This window comes from Lycorma delicatula, chromosome 13 (genome assembly GCF_047948215.1).
Source record: "Lycorma delicatula isolate Av1 chromosome 13, ASM4794821v1, whole genome shotgun sequence".
Classification (NCBI taxonomy): Eukaryota; Metazoa; Arthropoda; class Insecta; order Hemiptera; family Fulgoridae; genus Lycorma; species Lycorma delicatula.
The window spans coordinates 51,511,473-51,527,583 of record NC_134467.1 but is presented as its reverse complement, the minus strand read 5'-3'; the positions used below and the strand labels follow the sequence as shown (position 1 = coordinate 51,527,583).

At 28.9% G+C, this 16,111-nt stretch overlaps 1 protein-coding gene and 1 long non-coding RNA gene across 2 annotated transcripts in view; both read right to left on the bottom strand.

Annotated features, from left to right (window-relative positions):
* Window positions 1-16,111, bottom strand: part of LOC142334081 (uncharacterized) — a 211,038-nt gene that overhangs the window by 163,669 nt on the left and 31,258 nt on the right. The gene's annotated exons all lie outside the window — the stretch shown is intronic.
* Window positions 234-14,480, bottom strand: LOC142334084 (uncharacterized). Its single transcript, XR_012758762.1, has 3 exons — window positions 14,346-14,480; window positions 5,575-5,645; window positions 234-1,007 (listed from the first exon to the last, which is right to left on the bottom strand). It is a non-coding gene; the product is annotated as an uncharacterized LOC142334084 (long non-coding RNA).

Below are 16,111 nucleotides of genomic sequence, written 5' to 3'. Positions count from 1 at the left end.
AATACCCTTACCACTTTATTTTCATCTTTTCAATTTTATGATTTAACTAAGTCAGTCTCTTCAATTGCTAACGGATCTTTTTCAATATCACCATTACTAATATCAAGCACTTTCTCTTCCAGTTGTAGTAAATTTACTTGCTGTAATAAAAAGCAAAACATGAATGTTATAAAGTAAATATGTTTATGATTTTTTGTAAAATTTATTAAATAAAAATAAAATTAATGTGTAAATGTAAACAAAGAAGAATTTATTAAATAAAAAATATCATTAAAGATGGGCATGGACCCAAAAACATTTTTTATATATGTGTATATATATGAGTTAAGAAATGAACTGCATGTAATCCAAAATTTACAATTTACAAATAAAGTAATAACAATGAAAAATACAGTAGGATGCCAATTTTCCAGATGTTCAACTAACTGGACTACTTAAATCCAAACTAGGCAATTTAAAAAAAAAAAACAATACATTATTTGAAAAAATAAATCTTTGCTTCAATGTAAATTATTTTTATTGATAATTATTTTACTGAGTTTTTCAATTGACGTTTTTGTATTCATTTAGCAAAAACATAGATACCAGCCTCTGTAAAAATAATTATAAAAGCAAATTTCTACACATTGTACCGTATTACTATATCTCTTTTTTCTTACATTGTACATATGTTCCAAATTTCTTCTTGATTTTACGGAAATACATTTACTTTTTTATTTTTTTTACTTAGTGTCTTACCTATTAAACATTAAAATGATATCTGCAGTATATATGATGAAACTTTTTTAAATTGTCCTTTACAATTATCCAAATTTGGTCTTGCAAAGGTCCATCTGAATAATTGGTGTTCCACTCTATGTAAAATCTAATACCCTTACCACTTTATTTTCATCTTTTCAATTTTATGATTTAACTAAGTCAGTCTCTTCAATTGCTAACGGATCTTTTTCAATATCACCATTACTAATATCAAGCACTTTCTCTTCCAGTTGTAGTAAATTTACTTGCTGTAATAAAAAGCAAAACATGAATGTTATAAAGTAAATATGTTTATGATTTTTTGTAAAATTTATTAAATAAAAATAAATTGTATATCTAATTTGCTTACTATTATTATTCGGTGACTTTAATATGCCAAGTTTCGCTAAACGTTATCAAAAAATGCTGCTACTCATCTTACTGACATTAGTGTAAATATTGCTTATGGTGAAATTTTTCATTTATCACAAACATCATCACAGATAACGTTATCTAAGATTTTGAATTCTATCTTATTTCTCATAAATACTTACCAAATTATAAAAAAACTCATTTTGTAATATACACCAATTACTTAATGAGAGTTTGATCGTAAATAATAATTATTTTTTATATCGCCACGTAAGCATGAAGCTCATGTGTGAAACATAGAAACGGAATTTTACAGGATATGAAAAATATCTCACCTGACTGAGATTTGATATTGATCATGATATAGAAATCTTTGCTTAGGAATTGCAACTATGTATTAATAAATAATATTGTTGATAGTCACATGACTATCAAAATATTGATAGTCATGACTATTCAATATTTTTAGTCACATGACTATAATATTTTTGGTACATACCAAAAATATTCATAAAAATATGTAATTTTCAAAGCGGTTCTCTAGTGAACTCATTATCACAATTTTTAATAAGAAAAACTTCCATAGGTTTCAAAAACAATATGGATCTACTTATTATCAAAAATTATTTAAGAACAAAGTATATTCTTAGTCATAAAGATTTATTATATACTATTATATAAAAAGGAAGAGGGTTTTTGTTTGTTCGAGATACACAAAAAAAACTACTCGATCAATGAAACCAGATTTTTACCCACATTTCTCAGCATAACTAAGAAGATTTTAGATATTATACCAATCTCAAAAAAAAAAAAAAAAATATATATATATGAGTATATAAGTATATGATTTGCCGGTTGAAACACAAACTCTAATGAATTGAATTAGAGTTTGAATTTAATTAAACTGTGAGTTTCTATCACTGTGTGAGTTAGGTTTGAACTGAATTATTCGTATCATTCAACTAAATAATATTACAAAAATAATAAGAATAATATTAAATAAATTTAAAAAATTTCTGTTTAACAATAATAATGGGCTTTCCGTGGGGACTGCGTGTGAGGCTAGAGTGGTGAGATATATGAGCGCACCTCGTGGGAGGCTAGACCAATCATTACCATCAACTGGTAACAAATGGGATGTCCCTGAGGTACTGTTTTGGGAGGGCAGAGTTGTGTTCTTATAATATGTCTGCTAACAATCATTTGATTTTCAAATGGGGTATTTGTTAGAAGGTTAAAGGCTAACTTTTGCATGCACAAAGTACACTCAAAATCTAACAGAACACAATTATTTAGAAATGTATATATATATAAATTTTTTGTTTTAAACAATTCTTTTAAGAATTATACTCCTCTGCACTATATGTAAATATATTTATTTTATTAGATTAACCAAAGTACAGAATAAATAAAGTAGAATAACTTACCTTATTCCACTATATATGCAAATATTCACCTCAAATTATATTACAAACTTCGTAAAATATAATAACATATCATGCATTTATTTATTTTATTTCAAATTTAAAACCTTTAATCCTTTTATTTTTATTTTAAACTTATTCGGTTAAATTAAAAATTAAACAAAATTTAAAATATGAAAAATTAAAATTAACATTTAAACATTTTAACATATCTAAAAATATGACATCAAGGCATAAAATCAAATTAAAATTAAAAAAATAATTTTAAGTAAAGCAATTAATTATGCATGTTGTCCATTTAACTGAACTTACTTCACCAACTACTTTACTAATTACTACTTTCTTTAATTTTTAATTTAACTGAATAAGTTTAAAAAAAAGATTAAAGGTTTTAAATTTTAAATAAAATAAATAAATGCATGATATGTTATATTTTACGAAGTTTGTAATGTAATTTGAGATGAATATATAATGCAGCTGTAGTATAATAAGTTAAGTCATCCTACTTTATTTATTCTGTACTTTGGTTGATTAAATAAATAAAAAATAATATATATATATATATATATATATATATATATATATATATATATATATATATATTATTGTCTGTTTGTTAATGCATCATGCAAGAACCAGAGAACCAACTGACCAATTACTTTTAAATTTGCAGGAAGGTTATCTCAGAGAAGGTTTTAATCCATCAACAGAGGCCTTAACTCCTTTGAAGATTAAGATATTAAAAATATTCATTATTTCTTCGCCCCCAAGGTGGGTGAAGTTGTAAATTAAACATATTCATTGAGAAAAAAATAGATTAATCCTTTTACCTTACAAGAATATGGGAATTTTATGCAGAAGTTAAAAAAACTTTTAAATTACTATTTTTGAATATATACTTTTTATAACATTATAATACTATACAAATATAAAACCTTCTACACTATCATACTTTTGAAATTGCACTATCGATAACTAAAAACGAACGTTTACACTGATAACATTTTGCATCAGGTGTTTCTCAGTATGATTACTTTAGCGTTGCTGCATTAGCTCTGCAGGGCACTAACTTCAAATATCTTTTGTAATAATATGGTAAATATGATAGTTAACTTTTCCTAATGTAAATACATAATTAATTTCATTTCATTAATAAAATTATGTCACAACTGTCTTTAATCTGTATCAGGTCAAGTTTTAATTACTGATCTGATAAATATTCAAATATGACAAGTGAATACAATTAACAACCGATTACCCAGAGTTTATTAAAATGAGAACAAGTTAAACTTAAACAACTTATCGACAAGTTAAAATACATGTATTTCAGATATCACTGAAGTTTAAAAACAACATTTTGCCCTCAGACTTGTCTACTGTAGCAATCCAGTCATCTAGCCGCTTTGCGCAAAATGTGAGTTTTACACAGTTAATAAATTAGGATGTAGTAACAATAGTAGTGAAAGAGGGTTGACTAAATGCGTCTTTATAGCAGCGGAATCTGCACATTCATTACCCAGAATCCCCTCATGGCTAGAGATCCAACAGAAACTCACTTGTGTGTCGTGATGGTTCAACTCAGCGATTGCATTGTAAATTTCGATGACGATAGGATGTCTGCTTTGTCTATGAAATTCCAGCCACCCGAAGGGCTTGTACCGAATAGTTGAAGACGATTCCACAACGTGATTTCTCCAGAAAGTTTGACAGGCTCTACTGGCATTGCAACGAGTATAACTAAAGAAGGGTTCTGTGTACATGGCTGATGTTAGTTGCTCTTTTTCTTGGGGATATTACCGATAATGAGCATGATAAGGGACAGGATTTACAGCCTCCTGTTCAAATAAGTAAAAGACCTTGAATATCTGTTGCCAAAAAAAAGAGACAAAACATTGGGTTTAGAATGGTTGACATACGATGTTACCACAAAGCTTTGTAATGCTCAAATATTTACTGGAACTCCAGGAATAAACTTTCCAATTGATGACCCTAACAATATATTATTCAATGTATTCATTATTTAGATTTTTTACGAATAAATTAGTTGATATTCTATGAAGCAGACTAATCTTCATGTCAAAAATTTCTTTAAAAAAAAATATTAAACCGGTTTTTGAGGTTTCACCTGTGGAAAAAGACTGATAATTATAAGATGCTTTTATTTGCAGCTGTATATATGCTATCAGCAATTGTTTGGAAGCCAAAAATTCAAATTTATGACACAAATCCCTTTTTACAACTCTTGGATTTGAAAAAAAATTATCCCATAAGAGCCAAACTTCTGTCACATTTCCTCCACCTTACTGATGATAATAATACTTAACCATCTCCAAAAAATAAAACCTGTTATCTTGTTAACAGATTCAGAGAAGTATATACACATGAAAAAATTTAGCGATTGATTAAAGTTTACTGGAAAGGTAGGCTGAACTAGTTTAGTAAAATAAAAACGGTACCCTTTGGCATTAAGACGTATGCTAATTCAATCAGAAACTGGTTATATACAAAACTTGATAGTTTATGTAGGTGCATTATATGGTTAGAACTGTAAATTTCTTTATACAAATTTGGATATATGAATATAATTGTTTATAATCTAATATATAAAGAATATTTATTATAAAAAAGTTTATTATAGGTTTTAAATTTTTATATAATTCAACTACCATTTCATACACATAATCATTTTGATTTACATTAAACATAAACTTCTTTTTAAAAGAGGATTTCTTTCGTTTTCTAAATTTTCTTTCCGATATACCAATTCAAAAGCAATATTATGCAATATATTTGACGCTGTGTTTTTATATTGAAAATTATGTATAGTAAACTTGGACAATTTTTCCATGTTCAATATAATTTAGATTTAGTTTTATTTTTACATTTAAGTTTATAATCAATAACATTTACAGTTTCATGTAATTTTGAATATAACAATGTAAGATATTCAGATATATTGTATGTAGAATCATCATATTTTTCTAAAATATCTGCAATCTGTAAACATGAGATCATTTTAATATATAATTATGGTACTCACGTATTAACGCCACCGCAGCTATAGCTTTATTTAAAAACAAAGTAGTCAATCAGATTTCGGTGGAAAATGGGCTGAAACAGATTCAAAACAGAATATAAATGGTTATTTATATTTATTTATTTTATAAATATAATTTAACCAAACTTAACCTACGCTCGCTATCCTTGACTTAATTAACACCCTAATTTTTTAAATAAATTCAGTAATTACAATTATTTATTATTTAAATAATCAAATTGCAATAATTACTGAATTTATTAAATAAATACTCAAAAAATTACGATGTTAATTAGTCAAGGTTAGCGAGCGTAGATTAAGTTTGATTAAATTATATTTATAAAATAAATATTTATTTATATTAAACTCTATTTTCGGCCCATTTTCCACCGAAATCCGATTGACTACTTTGTTTTTAAATAAAGCTATAGCTGTGGTGGTGTTAATACTAAGTACCTATAATTACTGTTGTAAATTATATTTATAAAATAAATATTTATTTATATTAAACTCTATTTTCGGCCCATTTTCCACCGAAATCCGATTGACTACTTTGTTTTTAAATAAAGCTATAGCTGTGGTGGTGTTAATACTAAGTACCTATAATTACTGTTGTAATAAGTAAATTACAAAATCATTTTTGAACTATAAATGAGGTTTATAAATAATTTATGTTTTACATACAGTTGAAATTACAATAAAATAGTTCATATTAAACAATGAATGGTAATAAATATTTGTTGCATATATCAACTACAACACTGATCTCAGCCGGAATTCCGGCTGCTGTGGAAATGTCTAAAGTCACTGGTCAAACTGTGAAATCATAAGAGGAATGTAATAAGAGAATGTCTTATGAATGTCATAAAAGGTTTGTGATAATTTAATACTATCAATAGCTTCCTGGATATCCCCAAGTTTTATATTAAATGTAATAAAATTTAATAGATTTTTTCATCAAAAATTTTAAGTTATATCAAGATGCATATATCTGAGTGTAACACTCGGTTACAAGCAAAATTAAAAGAACTTGAAAATATCGAGGATTGATTACATCAAATCGAAAAAGAAAACAACTGTGCATGAATATTCAAATCATGTTTGAAAATGATAGATTAAACAATAAAGCAGAGACATAAAACTATGGCAGTACCATTTACACACGATAATGAAGATAATTGTATTGTAATTATAGATACAACCAGACGATTCGTATATTATTCTATGATTCTTTTAAATTAAAAAAAGATCCCGATTATGAAATCCTATATCGAAAAGTAAAAGAGCCAAACAGTATTAAATTTTTCAATTATGCATGCCATGATCTTAAATTTAAAAGGAAAGGCAATCATTTTGATACAGCAATCGACATTGATAGTTTAAAACAAGAATTAGATGATTTAATATATTATTATTTTTAGAAGGGGAATGTCCATTAAAGCTGATTTCATTCAAAAAAATTAATTGAGTTTTATAATAGAAAAGCCGCAATCAGGATTCCGCAATCGATTATTATTCAGAAACTTTGGCTACTCAGAATTCCGATGAGTCAAACACTATATATGAAGTTAGTCTAAAATGTAATAAAAATCAATTAGATTTACTAATTTCTGGTACATATAAAAGTTAGATGTTATATGAAAAAAACGTTTAATAAGTTGCAAATCACAGCAACAGTAAAAGAAGAATGTTAAGGTGAGTCAATCTAAAGAACTATTATTACATTAAATCTCATCGGCCCTTTTTTTAATGCGACAAAGTTATATCATGATGAAGGGAAACAGTTTGATAATTTGTTACAAAACAATCTAAAGAATTAAATGAATCCTGGATCGGCTTTTTATGAGATTACGGGTGATAATAAAATAAAACTATTACAATTACTACTGGTACACGTATGTTTATAAAATATTATTATTACTCGATATTGCTTCATGGCTATCAAAAGAGTTTTATGATAAATGTGATATGAAAGATTATTTCATCAAAGACTTTCATATCAAAACGATAATATTTAGCTGCATTCAAAGTTGTAATATATAGAAAATAATAGACTTGGAGATGAGAATTTAAAACGCAAGTTGCAAATTAACGAAATGGTAATGTAAAAATCCATGCCCACACCATATTTGTCATCACACATTTCCCACATGATGAAAGTGATAATTGCCTTGTAATTTTAAATAAACAAAAAGCTAATGATGAGTATAAATATTATGCTATTCACGTTTGCTACACTGAACATGTTCACATTCAACGTCGGGTTCAATATAGCATTATAGAGTTTGTTCAGCATTTACTGTTTTTTTCCGGTTTTATATGAAATTATTTTAGCCTTGCAAATCTGAAGGAAGATATACTATAAAGAAGATTATTTTAAAAACTGATAATGAAATAGGTTTGAGGTGAACTGACATTAGCGAATTCTACTCGCGCAAGTATCTCGGGAACGGTTGGACCTAGATGCATGAAACTAGGACCTATTGTTCTGGAAAGTACTCTTTTAAACCGTTAAGGTTTTCAAAATCGCATCAAAGATTGTGTAGGACGCACCCTTTTCAAGATACGCCCTTTTTTATAAATCATTATTTAATATAATAAATATCAATTTTTTATGTATAATATACATAAGATAATGTCATTAGCTATCTCAACAATAAAAAAATAAACAATCCACAACTTTTATCACATATCATCCCGCTTTCGCTTAAAGTAATGATGACAGATTTTTTCAAAACATAGTAATAAATTTAAAAGTGATTAGAACTGTTAACCTGTTGACTGCTAGATAATAAAAACATATTTTTATTTTATTTCATCATCAAATACAAAAAAATATTGTAAGAAAAAGCATATCTTGAGAATGGTTGGACCTAGACGCATGAAACTAGCAGCTATTGCTCCAGGAAGTTGGAAAGTACCCATTCAGTTAACCCATTCAAAATCGTGTTAGAATTGGCCTAGGACACACCATTTTCGAGATAAGGAACTAACAATGATTTTGAAGTTTAAACTGACATTATAGACATTAAATAATAATCGATGATATATTACACAATCGCTGAAAGTAATGATGACCAAATATCATAATACAATTTGCACTTAATCATGGTGATTGCAGTTAAATGAAAGATTGGATTCGATGAGAATATAATAATAAAACAGTGGTTCCCTTTATAGTTGAGAAATCATTATTAATAGAGACGGGGGAATCCCCATGACAGCATCAAACTATTCAATGAATAAAACAATTGTTTTACTATGAATTTTTCAATAAATTAACTGTTTTAACATGTAAATTTAACGTGAACACACATTCATCATTGTGAGTAGCCGTTCTTTAATGTATCTAATAAACCCGTGAAAAGAGACCTTCAGGTTCAAACTTCATTTGATTGTTGGTTATTTACTGTAATTTTGGGGGACATCTCAAATCCATGTTTGGCTATATATTTTGCAGTAAATCCACTCTTTCAGCTCATAAATTTAACTACAAACACATGTTCATCTAAAAAACATGACATCGGGTTCAATTCCAAATAATCACTACTTTCATAGAAAGCAAAATGACAGTTGAACCCGAGGTTTCTATACTACTCATATGTCTAATAATGCCGCAGATGCTCCTAAACATCTGCCAAGAGTTAGATTATTGTTCTAGACATCTGCCAAGCTACAAAAGGTGCATACATTGAAGTTGAATAACCTATAATAAAACAGGGAGAGTTGTTTGTTCTCTTAATATACACTGTACACTTTAACACTGTACAATTAGATACTTTTAAACCAGACGCAAATGTAAATTCAGCTTAATGAATCTGCAGACAGAATTCACTAGGGATATTCTTATAAATATTATTTAAGTTGGTAATTTATAATTTATAAGCAATTTCATATAAATTAGATAATCAGTACAGTAATATGTTAACATAAGATCGCAAATTAAAGTAAATTTTAATAACATTAAAATTTTTAAAACGAAATTTTTATTGACTGAACAAATTTTAACAAATGTTACCTATGTGTAAATTCAGTAAACATTACTGAAGACAGGCTTATGCCCGAAACCCACCTGGTTGGTCTAGTGGTTAACGCGTCTTCCCAAATCATCTGATTTTGAAGTCGAGAGTTACAGCGTTAAAGTCCTAGTAAAGCCAGTTATTTTTACACGGATTTGAATACTAGATCGTGGATACCGGTGTTCTTTGGTGGTTGGGTTTCAATTAACCACACATCTCAGGAACAGTCGAACTGAGAATGTACAAGACTACACTTCATTTACACTCATACATATCATCCTCATTCATCCTCTGAAGAATTATCTAAATGGTAGTTACCAGAGGCTAAACAGGAAAAAGAAAAGAAAGAAAAAAAAAAGGCTTATGCCCGAAAGCGCTTTAATGTGAAAAAAGTAAGGTATGAATATTCTTTCATTCTGTACTTTGTGGAGTGTGTAAATAAGTTGTAAATAATAAAGTTACCACAACAACTGAAGGAAAGCTGAAATCAAACAGTGGCTTTAAGAAAAAGTGGTTGCTTGCAACTGCGTTTACATATTTTTTTTTTAAATTTCACCATTATATTAAATTGTACAATGTTTACTGATATGATTTTAATGTCTTTAAATTTGTTATTCTTTTTACACAGATGAGTCTTTGGCAGAAATATTGCGAATAATAATGATGATGATGATAATGATAACAATAATAATAATGTGATAATGATAATAATAATAATATTAATGTCAACGAAGTATAAAGTAGTCTGATAAAACTGTACGAAAGGCATTATTAAACCATGACTGTGTGTCCCTGGTTATTATAACAAACAGGATACATGCAAACTACTAGTTGCGGCTGTACTTTTGGAAGAATATTTTTATAACTTTCTGACCTCAATAAAAAGCTTAATATTAAATACTTTATTTTCAAAATATAGTCATCTTGTTCAAATTGTTTCAATGATTACAACGATGTGTTTTTCCCATAAAATATTCCTTTTGTACAAACAGAATTCCCTATGTTAAAACTGATAATTTTATTTCTAAGTCTATTTATGCTAGATGTGGAGTAAGACAAGGCATGCACTTCGGTTCTCTAATTTTCATAGTATTTATAAATGACAGTTTATTCATAAGCTACTCACATCTTTCTTTTTTTAGTTTTTTTTTCTTTTAGTATTTCTTTTAAATTACAAAAAGAAAATTGATTTCATACTCAATTTTGAAGGTTTGCAAATGCCGATATATTGTGCAACTGAATAATACAAAATAATACTGCAATACAAAAGGTATCTTCTATTAAAGACTTAGCTGTATGATTTGATAGCATAGGCCATAACAACAAAGACAACTGTAAAATTCCAGCAAGTACTTTGAAAAATTATTACACTACCAAGAAGATAAGATTTCAATTCCAAAATCTAACAACATAAACTGCAAAATTTAAAAAAAAATTATTAAATGAAAATAGACAAAATTTGCCAGAAATTAAATAACAAGATAGCAGGCGATAGCTTGAAAAATATGGAAAGAATCATGAAAAACCCAAGAAAATACTGAAGAACTTGCTAGAAGAGATATGGAAAACTGAAAAATCCCATGAAAATTAGAAAAATGTATTAATAGATCTACTACACAAACAAAAAGATGAAACAGAAGTAAACAACCACAAAGGGATTTTCCTCTTACCTTTGACAAATAAAATACTTTGAAAAGTACTTCAAAATAGAATTGAATTAATCATAGACTTAATAACTGGGAGAACATGAAGGATTCAGAAAAGTATGATCATATGCACAACAAAACACAACCCTTAAAACAATAATAAGGAGAAAAAATGGCAAGGCATACAACTCGATCTATAGAACTTCCTTATTTAATGTTCTAGTATTTGGTAAGGATCTCAACATAATTAACATTACTAAACAGACAGACTATTCTAAACACAAAATCAGATGTAAAATTGTCAGAAGAATTAGAAATTAAAACAGAACTAAGACAAGGGAGTGGTTCAGCATCGATTACTTTTATCTGTGTACTAAAGAAAGTAATAAACTTCCAATGAGAACCAAAATATTTAGGGAAGAATTGACTTTACATTTTTTTTTTACAAATTTTTAACAATGATATGCAAATTTAAGTCAGTCAAGATGGAGCTACAAAAGAGACTGCAACAGTATATAGGCTTATCAACACTGAAGGTAAGAAGTCATCAAAACAGCAAGACAGAGCTGCAGTGGCTACTAAAAAATAAAGATGCAGACAGAAGACAGAGAAACCTCAACAAAAACTATCAAAAGGGTAATGACAAAATGTTATGTGTATGAAGCTTTATTTTATCTTAATTGCTTCAGCTGTTAACTAATTTTGTTATCTCATAAAACTTTTGATTGAAACGTTGTTGTGATCATGATTTTGTGTAAACAAATCTGTATTCAATTATTTATAACAAAATTCATAATTAAATGATAGATATAATGAAATGTTATTGTTTTCTGTAAATAGTTTTTTATAACATAGTATGATGTAAGTAATAATAGCAGTAGTAGTTAAGAGATGTACATAGGTAGTTTCCTTAAGGGTTATAAATATAACTTTTTTTTTTTTTATATATAAGAATACTTTGTAAATAATATTAAAATTTATCAAGTGATCCCTGTAAGGATTACATGGATCTCACAATCAAAAATTAAAGAAATAGTTTTTTGTAACCGATCTCAGATTTTTTTTAGCGAGTTTTACCAAATATAGTAGGTGAGCAGGCAATTTTCGGTAAACACATTAGATGGAAAATTGACGTGGAGGTTTTTCCTTTATATTGTTGTAAATATAAGTTTACGGTTATCAAGCGATGGGGTGTTTTTTTTCTACATCTAGTTGGAAATCATGGAATATTTACAGACATCAGAAGAAAACAAAATTGAAAAACTAATGGGCATATTATTGTGCAGACATGTTTAGAGCAACATATTTTTGTTCAAGTTGTTAATAGAACCTTTGAAAAGCCTGAGACTGGAAGTGTTGATTATCAGAAGAAACTGGTGAATGGATCATAGCAAATAGAAAAAAGAAGAATAGTCAAGAAAGAATTATTCTTTCTCTAGATAGAAATTTTTTATTGGGTAGAGTTACATCCTACTGCCCACAAAGTATGGTTGAAATTAAAATAAATCTGACACTCCTCTTGCAAAGTACAGTGAACTTCAAATGAAATGATACTCCTAGGCAAAACAATATATGAGAATGGCGTGCGCAAGGCTTTAATAAACATTGCCTCATGTGTTTTACCCCATTTACATCACATGGCATGACTTGCCAACAGAAGACACGGTCTGAATTGCAAAACTACTTTTAAATATGAGTTGGGATTATGATACGAAACATCTTTAACTCAAGGTTGATTGTCAGTCAACCCAGGAAGCATGCTTCTAGATCAAACTTTAGCAAAAGGGAGTCATGCTAAGGCTAATCACAATGGCAAGAAATGTTTTTGTTGTAGAAAATTAGGTCATCTCTCTAAAAATTGTTAAGTGGGACTTATTTGTTGTAAAAGCAAATTATATGGCATAAATCAAATGAATGTCCATCTAATAAAACAACACTTTACTATAGTTGAATCAGGCTTGGAAAAATTAATGCAAGTGTTAACATTTTATGACTGTATCTAATACTCCACAACAATCTAGAGTAGCTGAGAAAGAAAACAGAATCATTTGTGAGGTGGCAAGATCCTGGTTGCATTTGCACTCAACTTACCCAAATTGCTTAGGGGTGAAGTAATGAAGCAGTCCTTTCTGCTACATATACAATAAATAGAACAGCACTGACAAAAATGAAAGGAAATGCCTCTGTTGAGTTGTTTCTGAAAAGGGAAGTGAATATCAACTACCTCAGAATTTTTTGAACTGAACGTTTTGCTTGGATTCTAGACAAAAAAAGAAGAAAATCTGATGTAAAATCATTAAAGGTTAGATATGCAGACTGCAGTTATGGAGTTTATTTTCTAGACAAGTAAAAAGTTGTTACTTTTTACGCTCTGACCTCAGAGTGACTTAAGATTCAGAGGTTAAATTTGGTTAATTTATATCTATAATTATAAACAGCAAACTTTTGGGTTATAGTTAATATCATCCAATATAACCATTATATTACCACTGTTATTTATTTATTTTATAAATATAATTCAACGAAATTTAACCTACGCAAGCTTTTCTTTCTTTTTTTTCCTGTTTAGCCTCCGGTAACTACCGTTTAGGTAATACTTCAGAGGATGATGTGTATGAGTGTAGTCTTGTACATTCTCAGTCCGACCATACCTGAGAATTGTGGTTAATTGAAAACCAACCACCAAAGAACACCGGTATCCACGATCTAGTATTCAAGTCCGTGTAAAAATAGCTGGCTTTACTAGGACTTGAACGCTGGAACTCTCCACTTCCAAATCAGCTGATTTGGGAAGATGCGTTCAATAGACCAACCCGGTGGGTTAACCTACGCAGGCTAACCTTGCCTTACACCACGTGAGTAATAACGTATACGATACAAAAGTTAAGGTGGAACAAACTGCTTAATTGCCTAAATTACTAATTAAAAAACGACTAGTAATAATATGCCCACGATATAATAATTTTTTAATGTGCTGCTTAAATAAACGATTTTACGTCGAACTTAAATAAATTTTCATCACAAGTTAAAGCTACACTCAGTTCATAAACACAAAAAATTCAAACTTAAATTCTATTAATTTATGTTAGAATGGTATAAAATTACTTACTTGGTCAACAAAAGTGAACACAAATAAATAATACTGATATTACAATACAAATTTCACTTTAACAACGCTTATAAACAAATGATCCCAATCTACTAAACAGTGACGCCAACACATGTAATTGTATATTTCAATACAAACGATATCTGGTTATAATGATGAAAAAAAAAATACATATATATATATACACACACACACACACACACATATGATATTGCACAACAGACTTAATAAATAATTTTTCATTCACGTAACAGTTAAATAAGTTTAATAAAATAAAAATTTACTTAAATTTTCAGAATACATTCGGGTTATAATAAGAAATGTACAAATGTAACATTGATCTCAAATTTGTTTCAAACATTAACTTCAATGTTTGCCATTTTATGCTTTGTCTCACCGCGTGTTAAACGTTGATGGCAATGCAAAGTCTCTATCAAATACAGTAGTCCTCGCAATGAAAATTATACAACTGGTGCAGTTGCAGCAGCCGCCAATGTGATCTCTTTTGTCTCTTATTTGTTGTGCAAGACAAAGAATGAAAAATTTTGCAGACGGTTTCTTTAAACCGTTGTTATGAATGGTAAGAAATTTTAATATAATGCAGCAAATTAATTGTTGGAGTTTACGAACTGCTCAGTAAGCTGCTGCTTTGAAACATGTCCATTGTTGGACGTATGGTGTAGCAGTCATGAGCTTTCAAGTCATGACGAGTTCACCGCTAGACCAACGGTTGGTCTAGCGGTGAACTCGTCATCACAAATCAAAAGAAGTCACTAGTAGTGACATTGAAAAAAAGTTCAAAAAAGAAGTTACTAGTAACAACTTCTTTTTCAAACTCGTCATCGCAAATCAGCTAATTTTGAAGTCAAGAGTTCTAAGGTTCAAATCCTAGTAAAGAGAGTTACTGTTATACAGATTTGAATACTAGATTGTGGATACTGGTGTTCTTTGGTGGTCGGGTTTTGAGTTAACCACACACCTCAGGAACGGTCGACCTGAGACTGTACAAGACTACACATCACTTAACATTCATATATATCATCCTCATTCATTCTCTGATGTAATAATTAATGGTGGTTCCGGAGGCTAGAAAGAAAAAGAAAAAGTCATGAGCTTCAAATCAGAAGGCATTAACAAAAAGTAATTGAGGACATTTATATACACACTGTGAAGGATGCAGAACTTTAAGTTTTTTTTATTTGTATTATTTAAAAATGCATCGATAGAGTAATATTAGTTCTTCAAAAGTTTTTTTAATTGCATTTAAAATACTGTAAGAGATGCAAGATACTGTACTCTATCTATACTATTATAAAAAAGATGAAGAGGTTTTTTTTTTTGTTCGGGATACTACTCAAAGTAACTACTCAATCAGTTACGACCAAATTTGTTTATCCATGTTTCTTGGCATAACCGAGAAGGTTTTTAGATGTATTTCATCTCGAAAAAAAATTATATGTATAGTAGTGGAGATTTGCTGAGCGAAGCACGCACTTTAATGAACTGAATTAATTAACTGTGAACTGCGAGTGTCTATCACTGTGTGGAATCTTTTTTCCTGTTTAGCCTCCGGTAACTACCATTTAGATAATTCTTCAGAGGATGATATGTATGAGTGTAAATGAAGTGTAGTCTTGTACGTTCTCAGTTCGACCATTCCTGAGATGTGTGGAAAATTGAAACCCAACCACCAAAGAACACCGGTATCCACGATCTAATATTCAAATCCGTGTAAAAATAACTGGCTTTACTAGGACTTGAACGCT